At 45.4% G+C, this 12,957-nt stretch overlaps 1 protein-coding gene across 8 annotated transcripts in view; it reads left to right on the forward strand.

Moving 5' to 3' along the window:
- LOC124619437 (dystrobrevin beta) overlaps window positions 1-12,957 on the forward strand; it is a 611,344-nt gene that overhangs the window by 398,842 nt on the left and 199,545 nt on the right. The gene's annotated exons all lie outside the window — the stretch shown is intronic.

A 12,957-nucleotide genomic window follows, 5' to 3' on the forward strand; every position in this document is an offset into this window, starting at 1 on the left:
AAAATCTATGATGTATGATAAAACCCAGTTACTTCATACATTGCTGGAATGGAGATGGTGGTTCGATCCGATTTTCGTGAAACGAACGCAGTGTCCAGCCTATAAACACACGCCGCATCATTTGATTCCTCACAGCCTTCTATATATATCCACCCCCGTGGTCCGCTGTGTACGAGGGTTGCAACTTAAATAGTGGCAACTATTTATTCACAACCGATACGAAAGAGTTACATGGCTCAAATGGCTCTGAGCACTATGGGACTTGACATCTGTGGTCATCAGTCCCCTAGAACTTAGAACTACTTAAACCTAACTAACCTAAGGACACCACACACATCAATGCCCGAGGCAGGATTCGAACCTGCGACCGTAGCAGTCGCGCGGTTCCGGACTGCGCACCTAGAACCGCTAGACCACCGCGGCCGGCAAAGAGTTACATGTTTGCTCGGTTCGCAGCACCAACGGAACGGACTCTACTAACGTTATACTACGCCTTCCACATCGCTGGCAACGGGTTCTGCACAACGCTGGTGGCTACTTTGAAGGACAGTTAACAGGTGCAAACATGTAACTCTTTTGTATCGGTTGTGAATAAATAGTTGCCACTATTTAAGTTCCAGCCCTCGTATTTCTCCGGTTACGAAGGGATCTCGCTACATGTTAGCATTAGACAGATACGAGATATAGACGTCCCAACGCTGAAAACTGTGTATTACTTCAGTGGTACGTATGTAGGGGTTAAAAGAACGTTTTATGAATCGTCTGAGGACAAACGTCTACCAGCTCGTGTCGTAATTTGACAGCAGCAGTGTCGCATCCTTTCTAGGCTGTGGTTTATCGTTCCGCAATACTGCTGCTCGTGTTAGTCCCACGAATGTCGTACGAATGTGGGACCGATGGGTCCAGCAGGACCACACTGCACGCAGTGCAAGATTACTGTGACCCCACGCGGCTGCATTCGAGAGGACAGACACTGTTTCTCGACTACGCAGTATCGTACAGCCACATCTCCTACATTGAGTGCGAAAATGAAGTTGTTTGCACCAAAAAAAGTATCCCCACGGACGTCGCAACGACTTCTCAAGTGCCACGGGCTGTCTGCACGGAGACCGTCGTTGCGACTTTCCTTCCCTTGAGGCGACACGGCAGAGATAACTCCAGCTGCACGCAGGAGTGCCATTACGCTGCCTTTTGAGACAAGTATAGCATCTCGTTGGACGTACACGCGTGCGGAGACTCCGAAGTGGACAAACGTTGCCAGATTTCATTCGTCATCGTTAGACAGTCCAGCACTTCGAACGATGAAAACTAAAACTTACTTTCCGGAGTGCTGATCCAAGAAACCGTGAAAGCAGGAAGGAGTAGACTACCATATCAAGTTATAGATGAGGTCAAACTCAATTCCATGATCAGCTCCAGAGGTCGGTATGATGCCAACCTGCCATCGTGTCGTCATCTGCCAACAGCCTCATTCGGATACGGTATGCAGGGGCATCGGATCAGCATACTGCCCTCTCGACTATTGTAAGCTTCCCAGACCTAGGAGTCGCTACTTCTCTCTCAAGTAGCTCTCATTTAGGATCACGTGCTGAGTGCACCTGATGCCGGCCCCAACATCAAGGAAAAATACCTGACAGTACTGCTAACCGAACAGAGTCCGCGTATTAGTAAGGTAGGCTGACCACTTACTACAGTTCGTGCACCCAGAATAGGGAGCTTATCCTGCGGCCGGCTGCGGTGGCCGAACGGTTCTAGGCGCTTCAATGCGGAACCACGCGGCTTCTACGGTCGCAGGTTCGAATCCTGCCTCGGGCATGTGTGATGTCCTTAGGTTAGTTACATTTAAGTAGTTCTAAGTTCTAGGGGACTGATGACCTCAGATGTTAGGTCCCATAGTGCTTAGAGCCATTTGAACCATTTGAGCTTAACCTGCCTGTTTTCTGTGCTACATCCACGTATTACAGAAATGGATTGTGTGTGTGTGTGTGTGTGTGTGTGTGTGTGTGTGTGTGTGTGTGTGTGTGCGCGCGTGCGCGTGTTCCACATCTCCTCATAAACTAGTGGACCCAGTTCGACCGAACTTCGTACATATATATATCCCTTACTGTCAGGCAACAATCCTTGTGAGGGTAAGAGCCACGTACCTATCGTAGTTCACAAGATATGAGGTCGTAAACAGTAAGATACGTGAAAAAGAGCCGCGTCATGCATGACGTTTAAATGTACTACTTCTGTGTTCCTAACTGTATTTACAATAAATTTCGCAGCCAGTATAAGCAACTACGAAAGTACATAATGGCAGAACACACAGCACAGGAGATATGTGATATGGGAAGAAATGTCGCATCATGCATGAAGTTCTAATAGATTTATTCTTTATTACTAAGACACTCCTACAGTCAGCTTGAGAAAATCCCTGACACCTGGCAGCGATTTTGATAGCTTCCAAGTGCGAAGGGGAAACGGTTGTAGCCGAAAACCAGAGCCATCCTTAGAGCTATGAAGAGACGATTACGAAATCGCTTCGTAGACGCGCGAAGCAGCTGCGCCCAGGGTACAGAAACTGCCTGGGATCTTGTATGATTGTTTCATAATTTCGAAGATATTTCCGTGAATATATAGAAATGAAATTTTGTCGATACTTCACTACAAACACAGTTCTTTTGTTTTCGTTTCTAATAGAAAGTCGGCAAAGTAAATACCCGCGCAATGCCGGGTTTGTCAGCTAGTAAGTTCATAAAACCAAGGTGGACATTCGGAAGGGATGCCCTAATGCGTGCTGACATGTTGTTCTCGCGGCTCTTCGCTACTTCATGCATTTGTTACACCTGCCAAGAATAATTTTTCGAATCCGAAATAGAGATGGACAGCTGCCTTCTCAAGACGTAATCTACCAGTCGGACGGAGAGGGGTAGCGCAGTGGTTAGTACAGTGTACTCGCATTCGGGAGGACGTCGGTTCAGATCCTTGTCCTGCCATCCACCATTACGTTTTTCGTTATTTTGCTGAATCGCTCTGGGCTAATGACGGGTGGTTCCGTAAAAAATGGTACGGCCGAATGCCTTACCTATCCTTTCGTAATTCAGTACCGATATATGCCGGTAAAAGCACCTACAAAAGCATATAATGGCACAACACACAGTACAGGAGATACGACGCCATAAACTCTTTGATACGTGAAAAAATGTCACATCAACATGAAGTTTTAATAGATGACCGCGCTGTCGACGCCGATGTTAATCCTCCTCCTTTCTACCAATCGGACGATTCGAACGAGTACCGCGCACGTACTGAACAAATCTTTATCTCACCACTCTCCAGTACTATCTGCCTTAGTGAGTTCTAAAATTGTTGATGTAACAAACATAGAGTAAAATATTCCCATCGATTTAAATCTCAAGAGTTCCGAATATTGCTAACTGGCTGGTCTGCGGATCAAGTACAAACACGAGAGGCGTTCAAAAAGTAATTCAAAACACACATGTTTTCTGGAAAAATGTTGGTTTTGTTGACAGTTTCAATACGACATACTATTCCCCACTCCTTTGGCTACAAAACCTTATTTTTCAACATAACCGCCGTTCAATGCGACGCCCTTATGCTACCGCTTTGCTGGTCAACGTCGGAGCAGCCTTGCTGCATCAGTAACCTCCCCATCTTCCACGTACTGCTTTCTGCTGAGTGCATCCTTCATGGTGCCAAACGACGGAAGTTGGAAGGTGCGAGATCCGGGCTGTTGGGTGTGTGAGGAAGAACAGGCGAATGAAGTTTTTCCGAGCTGCTCTCGGGTGCGAACATTTGTATGAGGTCTTGTGCTGTCATGGAGAAATTCGTTTGCATTTTTGTGGCGACCAAGGCGCTGATATTGTTTCTTCAGTTTTTTCAGGATACCACAATAAACTTTAGAGTTGGTCGCTGCATCATGGGGGAGGACATCAGACAGAATAACCGTCGCCATACCGTTATCGTCTGAGAGTGCGGCTTTGAACTTTTTTTTCTTTGGAGTCGTTGTGTGGCCCAACTCTGTGTTTCCGATTCCAAGTCACGAGCCAACGTATCATCGCCTGTGTCGATTTTCGACAAAAATTTGTAACGAACAGCTTCTTAACGCGCATGCAGTTCCGCACAGATGGTACTGCCTTGTTCTTTACCGTCTTCTGTTAGGCGGCGAAGAACCCAACGGGCACACACCTTTGAGTACCCGAAATGGCAGTTCAGCGTGTCAGCACTACCAGTAGACACTCCCAGTTGAACAGCGAGGTGTCTGTGATCCGTCGACCACCTCGCAGGAAACTATCCGCACGTTCCAACATTGCAGCAGTCACAACCGTGCGCGCGCGGCCGTCACGCGGGACATTGGACAGGTTTGCACGACCTTGTTGTAGTGATGTCAGACCGCCCAACGACTCATTGAGCTTTTGTTCACTGCCAGATCTCCTTAGAAATTCTGCAAGCCCCTACGAATATCTGCGGTGCTCTGCTGTTCCGCCAGAAGAAACTAAATGACAACACTCTGCTTGAAATGCACGCCCATTACATACGCTATTTTCAAACATACGAGTATGTTAGGCGCCGCCACCTATCGGAACATCATTAAACCTTAGCAGCTGAAACGGCAATTTTCCACAATGCCCCAAACAAAGTCCGCATTTTTCTTCAAAAAATAAGTGTTGCACCACTTTAAATCCCGTTACGTAAGATGTGGGAGGAAAAGGACACACAGAAGGGCGGACCAACGATAATTGCATCATTTTTCCGATGTCAGTTCAGATTTATTTACAAAACGCGTTACACTGACAAACTGAATACAATATAAACCATGCCAAAGATCGAGCAACAGAACTTACACTATATATAGGGTGTTTCAAAAAGGTACGGCCAAACTTTCAGGAAACATTCCTCACACACATGTTATGTGGACATGTGTCCGGAAACGCTTACTTTCCATGTTAGAGCTCATTTTATTACTTCTCTTCAAATCACATTAATCATGGAATGGAAACACACAGCAACAGAACGTACCAGCGTGACTTCAAACACTTCGTTACAGGAAATGTTCAAAATGTCCTCCGTTAGCGAGGATACATGCATCGACCCTCCGTCGCATGCAATCCCTGATGCAGCCCTGGAGAATGGCGTATTGTATCACAGCCGTCAACAATATGAGCACGAAGAGTCTCTACATTTGGTACCGGGGTTGCGGAGACAAGAGCTTTCAAATGCCCCCATAAATGAAAGTCAAGAGGGTTGAGGTCAGGAGAGCGGGGAGGCATGGAATTGGTCCGCCTCTACCAATCCATCGGTCACCGAATCTGTTGTTGAGAAGCGTACGAACACTTCTAATGAAATTTGCAGGAGCTCCATCGTGCATGAACCACATGTTGTGTCGTACTTGTAAAGGCACATGTTCTAGCAGCACAGGTAGAGTATCCCATATGAAATCATAACGTGCTCCATTGAGCGTAGGTGGAAGAACATGGGGCTCAATCAAGACATCACCAACAATACCTGCCCAAACGATCACAGAAAATCTGTGTTGATGACGTGATTGCACAATTGCGTGCGGATTCTCGTCAGCCCACACATGTTGATTGTGAAAATTTACAATTTGATCACGTTGGAATGAAGCCTCATCCGTAAAGGGAGAATTTGCACTGAAATGAGGATTGACACATTGTTGGATGAACCATTCGCAGAAGTGTACCCGTGGAGGCCAATCAGCTGCTGATAGTGCCTGCACACGCTGTACATCGTACGGAAACAACTGGTTCTCCTGTAGCACTCCATATAGTGACGTGGTCAACGTTACCTTGTACAGCAGCAACTTCTCTGACGTTGACATTGGGGTTATCGTCAACTGTGCGAAGAATTGCCTCGTCCATTGCAGGTGTCCTCGTCGTTCTAGGTCTTCCCCAGTCGCGAGTCATAGGCTGGAATGTTCCGTGCTCCCTAAGACGCCGATCAATTGCTTCGAACGTCTCCCTGTCGGGACACCTTCGTTCTAGAAATCTGTCTCGATACAAACGTACCGCGCCACGGCTAATGCCCCGTGCTAATCCATACACAGTCCACAGCTCGTAGTCGTGCGGTAGCGTTCTCGCTTCCCACGCCCGGGTTCCCGGGTTTGATTCCCGGCGGGGTCAGGGATTTTCTCTGCCTCGTGATGACTGGGTGTTCTGTGCTGTCCTTAGGTTAGTTAGGTTTAAGTAGTTCTAAGCTCTAGGGGACTGATGACCATAGATGTTAAGTTCCATAGTGCTCAGAGCCATTTGAACCATTTTTAATCCATACACAAATGGGCATCTGCCAACTCCGCATTTGTAAACATTACACTGACTGCAAAACCACGTTCGTGATGAACACTAACCTGTTGATGCTTGTACTGATGTGCTTGATACCAGTACTGTAGAGCAATGAGTCGCGTGTCAACACAAGCACCGAAGTCAACATTACCTTCCTTCAATTGGGCCAACTGGTGGTGAATCGAGGAAGTACAGTACATACTGACGAAACTAAAATAAGCTCTAACATGGAAATTAAGCGTTTCCGGACACACAACATCTTTTCTTTATTTGTGTGTGAGGAATGTTTCCTGAAAGTTTGGCCGTACCTTTCTGTAACACCCTGTATATATATATATATATATATATATATATATATATATATATAATTTGTGTGTGTGTGTATAATCAGTTTAAGTGATTGATCAAAGGCCGTAAGCCACAAGGAAGAAATCCGCAATAGATACAAAATTGCAACAGAAGAAGTTAAAGATATTTCGAATTAAAGCAATTTGGCCTTGAAATTACTCTCCCAAAACTTTAGCCACGTACGGCTCTTAAATGGGTTTAAAAAAACTTTAATTTCCGTATTAATCAGACTAGTCATTAAAAGGAATATCAGCAGCTGCGATTACAGATTACCAAATCACAAGTCCAAAGATTCAATTTTCAGAACAGACCAATCGTGAAAGTTAAGTGCTAACAGTTATGTCTGATCCAGCAAGATTTTGTTTTATATGCATGGAATGAATACAATACGAAAGTGATGGCAAAATAATTAGAACAACATTGACCACTAGAGAAAGTAAGCTCAAAATTTTCAAATAATCGCACGATAAGTACAGGCTGAAGTAATCTGATTTAGGAAATCTGAAGGTTAATCATAAATCGGATAATACCCATTTCAGGAGAGACGTAAAATATTAGCATAAGAGCTTGTAAATAAGAGCGTGAGCTAAACAAAATTAACTTAAGAAGTGCGGTGCTAGCGTGAACAGCTCTACTAAGGTTGTCTGGTAGCCACAAACACATCCGAAAAACACCATGGCAGTGCGTAACATCAATAGGTCCCCCTCGCTAAGTGCTGCCCCAAACAGCGTACCTCACAACTCGTAAAATCAGAGCTGTCAACAAACACCACTCAGGTGAAACGTGAGCTAAGAGATACAAGACAAGAAATGTAATTCCCCCATGCCTTAATAACTTGATGGCATAAAACCTTCAGATCTGCCATAATAATCAAACAGTAACGTTACTCAAAACTGCATAAAGAAAAAACCGCTTAATAACATAAAGCGGTAAAATGATAGCATAATAAATATCTCCCCCAAAACAACTTAACTGAATTGGATGAAAAATCATTAATCTCAGAAAGTTACTTTAAATAGAAAAACAGTCAATAAGTCACCTAGGCCACACAGCCAGACACTTCGTTGCGCCAAACTGAAATTCCAGAGGGAAACACAATTTGAACAGCATACATAGGTTCGACAAGTTTCCTTAAAATAATTAAAAGATTGAAATAGCAAATCCAAGAAAATATCCCAAAGCATTAAATACAACCACTTAATAAATCAGATTTTCCACATAGCTTATGTGCAATTTAACTTCACTAAATAACCAATTTCGTTAAACACTAGGGTAACAGTGAACGCCCTGACGGCTCACAGGAAAAAACACTGATTCGAAAGTCACCAGATTGAAAGTACCAGATAAACAAGTGAACAGAAAGGCAAAACTTCAAGGAGCACTTATAATGGAAAGCAGCCACCGTTACACGTGCAGAACAAGCACTAACCACTAAATGGATGAAACTCACAGACCAGTTGTGGTTAACAATAATTACACAGGGTGAAAAATTTTTCGGGCTCCACAAAGCGAGAGTCACAGAGGCGGGCGTGTCACAGTGCGAGCGATAACCAACCATTGCTACACCAAGAAGTCGTTATTCCTTCATTTCAGCTCAATGCAGAAGTGCAGCATCCAAAACCACACTGCATGGACGTACGGGAAGGCATTCAGCTAAAGCACACTGAAGGGCGTGGTGAAATCTTCGATGCAGGCACTAACGGCACTCTGATAGCTAGTCAGTCTTCGCCCAAATAGAGCCAACCCCCACTGTCCGTATTGCCCACTCGCCACGTACCCACAGACTTCCAAGGTCCACGCGCTCCAGTGTGGTTACAAGACTCCGTGCCAGCGATAACACACAGGAAGCTAAGGCCGGTATTACACTATCAAATTTCTTTGTCAAAGATACGATCAAAGATATGATCAAATATTCGTCAAATTTATTTGACAAATTTATTTGACAAAGACCTTTGACGTGGCGCTAGAAAGAGGTATTACACTGTCATAATATTTTGCGTCAAAGTTCAAGATGGCTGACAACAACTTGTTATTATACCGCAGCAGTTGCATATACCACAATTGCACTGTGTGCACGTGTGGCAGAGAAGGGGGGGGGGGGGGGAGAAGGAAGGAAAGGTGCCTGGGTGAAGCCGTGGGTTTTACGAGACGATAATAAAAGCATTCAACAAAACTTGTTCAAAAAAATGGTTCAAATGGCTCTGAGCACTATGGGACTTAACTGCTGTGGTCATCAGTCCCCTAGAACTTAGAACTACTTAAACCTAACTAACCTAAGGACATCACACACATCCATGCTCGAGGCAGGATTCGAACCTGCGACCGTAGCGGTCCCGCGGTTCCGGACTGTAGCGCCTTTAACCGCACGGCCACTCCGGCCGGCTAACAAAACTTGTTACGTGGGCTTGTAGTGGAGGACGTGAAGTCGTACATAAATTACTTCAGAATGGATGAGCATACATTTCAGTATGTGCTCAGTGAAGTGCATCCTCATATCACAAAGCACAATACTCACTCAAGAACTGCTATATCTGCGAAGGCTGTGCCAATAGTTAAAGTATTTAAGAAAAGAGCAATAGAACGGACGAATTGCAAATTTAACTGTGTTACGCCAACTTTGCGAAGAAGTCGGACACAACAACAATCCGCCCGGACCCCGGGCAAAGAGCTAAAAAGGAGGACATGTCCGGATTAATCCGGACGTCTGGTCGTCCTGCTTACATCTGCATTAATTTTGTAGTTGGCGGTACACGCCAATTGTATTTACCGGCCATGTTTATTAACACACTACAGATGACAGAACGCTGCAGCGATGCTAGCGCTCCACGTGGTAACATGTCACATTGCAGTGAACAGAAGACAAGCGACTTTTATGATCAAATCTGCAGCGAGGCCCTAGATCTGATCAAATTTACTTAACGACGGACGAGATTTGACAAAGTACCCTATTACACCATCAAACTTCTTTGGCATAAATATTTGGCATATCAACTTTGACAAAGAAATTTTGTAGTGCAATACCGACCTAAGGTTAATTCATGCCACCTAGCGGGATGCCAGCAAATGAAGGGGGAAGAAGAGAAGAAATAAAGCTGCCACGGTACATGCTTACAAACGACAAACTGGAAAAAAATGTTCTCATGACCGATCCTCTACCTTATCTAGTGCATCTGGCACCACAAGAGAGGAGCAGAGAGAACTGTCGGTGCAGATAGCGCCGTGCGTTGCACGATAAGCAGCCGTGATGCAGATGAGCGCCATATGAACGTGTTTGTGTTTGGAGTGGCTCCCCTGGCTGTTTGTGCAGTCCGGTGGTCGGCGACAGGTGTTTGCAGGCGCGGCAGGGCCGGCGGCGTGATTTATCGTTCCTGGCTATCTGCCCGCTTATCTGCGCGCTAACAAGTGGCCCTGCCTCCCTGCGCCGCACCTGTTCTGGCCAGCCCAGTGATCAAGTACACCGCTGCATCCAACAATCTAGTGTGCGTGTGCCAGGACGTCAACCGCAAAACTGGTCTCGCAGTTCAGCGAGATATTACTGCCATACAAGTGCATGACCTAAACGGGATAAAGTCGGGAGGCTGCGTTTTTGCAAATCACACACGTCGGTGACGAATAGACTGTGCTTTAGCTCAGGATCACCTCCGCGTATACCTTTTCTTCCAGAGCGTCAGAACCGAGCGAGGTGGCGCAGTGGTTAGCACACTGGACTCGCATTCGGGGGGACGACGGCTCAATCCCGCGTCTGGCCATCCTGATTTAGGTTTTCCGTGATTTCCCTAAATCACTCCAGGCAAATGCCGGGATGGTTCCTTTGAAAGGGCGCGGCCGACTTCCTTCTCCGTCCTTCCCTAATCCGATGAGACCGATGACCTCGCTGTTTGGTCTCTTCCCCCAAACAACCCAACCCAGAGCGTCAGAAACTTCAGAAGTTGTTCGGCGTAGTGCCAACTGATGTCTACAAGTGTGTGTGTGTGTATTCATTTCTGCCGTTACAAAAAGTGACGTACGATGATGGAACTTCCTGCCAAATAAAATTCATGTTATTATTTCTGGTCAATTTTTGATTTCACAATAGGGAAGATTCCATGTTACCTATTCTGCTGGGTGAGGCACCTCGCGTTTGACTAATTATTTTGCAGCAGTGGGAAGAGACGTATCGACAGCAGAATTCTAAAGCAGAGTGAAAGTCTCTTTGTATTAACACAATGTCAGACCAGAAGTTTCAAATTCTCCCTTCCCACAAAGTTGTGAATAAAGCGACGTGCACACCACATCCTTTCCTATTTCAGACTAATTGGTCATTATGTTTAGCCGTGGCAATCAAAACCTTTTTTCTAAAATTTCATTGTGCCAGGGAACTTTCATTGACTGGCTGATTGTTACAACCGAACGAGGTGACGCTGTGGTTAGCCACTGTACTCGTAGTCGAAAAACCATGATTCATATCTCTTTTGGACCCTTCCATTGTGAGGTTCCCTGAATCATTTAGGCAAAAAGCGGGACGGTTCCTCAGCAAAGGACACACCCGATTTCCTTCCTTGTCCTTCCCCAATCAAAGTTTGAGCTCCGTCTCTGTTGGTCTTGTCACACGACATTAAACCATAATACACTCTTAAGACAAAAAAAAAAAAAAAAAAAAAAAGACGCACGACGAAGGAATTATCCGAATGAGACGGATATTGGTAGATATGATGTATATGTGCAGAAAAACAAATGTTTACAATTTCAGAAAAGCTGAATGATTTATTCAAGAACAAAGCTTCACAAATTGAGCAAGTCAATAATGCGTTGGTTCACCTCTGACCTTCATGCAATCAGTTTTTAGGTTTAGCATTGATTGAAAAAGTTGTTGAATGTCCAATTAAGGGATATCGTGCGAAGTTCTTTCCAACTGGCGCTTTAGCTCGTCAAAATCTCGAGCTGGCTGGAGGAGCCTGCCTATACTATTCCAAACTTTCTCAATTTCGGAGGGATCCGGCGACCTTGCTGGCCATGGTGGGGTTTTATAAGCACGAAGACAAGCAGAAGAAATTCTCGACGAATGCGAGCGGGAATTATCTTGCTGAAATGTAAGCACAAGATGCCTTGCTGTGAAGGGCAACAAAACGGGGCCAGAATATCTTCGACGTACCGCTGTGCTGTAAGGGTGCTGCGGATGAGAAACAAAGGGGTCGTGCTATAAAAAGAAATGGGACACCAGACCATCACTCCTGGTGGTATCCCACAGCTTTCCGGAGCGTTTCCCTGGCTGAAGACATGTTTGATGACGCCTCGGACAGCGGTGGGACACCAGTTTGACTGTCCACAGCCATACGGTCCGGCCGCCAGGAGCGATGGTCTGGAGTTCCATTTATTTTTACAGCATTACCCTTTTGGTTGTGCCGTCCGCTGTGACCGAGCGGTTCTAGGCGCTTCAGTCCGGAACCGCGCTGTTGCTACGGTCGCAGGTTCGAATCCTGCCTCAGGCATGGATGTGTGTGATGTTGGGTCTAAGTAGTTCTGAAGTATAGGGGACTGATGACCTCAGATGTTAAGTCCCATAGTGTTTCGAGCCATTTAAATAATTTTGAACCGTTTGGTTGTCATCCGCGGTACCGTTACAACACAGCGGTTCGTCGACGATATTCTACGCCCCGTTCTGTTGCCCTTCATGGCAAACCATCCTGAGCTTACACGCCCACCTGCACGCGACGAGAGTTTCTACTGCTTGTCTTCCTGCTTACCATACCCTACATTGGTCAGCAAGGTTGCCGGATCTCTCCCCCATTGAGGAACTTTTGGATCATAACGGGCAGGGCCCCCCAACCGGTTCGGTATTTTGACGCTCTGACGCGCCAATTGGACAGAAATTGGCGCGATATATCCCTCAACATTACGTTGACAAACATTTGTCAGTCACTGCTGAAACGAAATACCGCTTGCATAAGAGCCAGAGGTGGCCCAACGCATTATTGACTTGCTCAGTTTGTGAAGTTCTTTCCTTTGAATAAATCATTAAATTTTTCTGAAATTGTAATCGTTTGTTTGTCTGTACATGTACATCACATCTACTGATTTCCGTCTCATTCGGATAAATCCTTCGTGGCCCGTCGGTTTCTTTTGGCTTAGTATATTTCTTCCTTTTAACTACTGGGCAAATATTTTCATCATGTTTTATTAATTGTTCACTTGAGAGGGACAGTGGTTTGAGGCGCCGTTATCTTGTTACTATTTGATGAAGTTGCACACATGTAAGGTCGATGAAGTCTTCTTCAAACGCTCTTTTCCAAGCCACAAAAAAGTAGTGTGTTTCATCAACATTACAAGT

The sequence above is a fragment of the Schistocerca americana genome, chromosome 6 (genome assembly GCF_021461395.2).
Source record: "Schistocerca americana isolate TAMUIC-IGC-003095 chromosome 6, iqSchAmer2.1, whole genome shotgun sequence".
Classification (NCBI taxonomy): domain Eukaryota; kingdom Metazoa; phylum Arthropoda; class Insecta; order Orthoptera; family Acrididae; genus Schistocerca; species Schistocerca americana.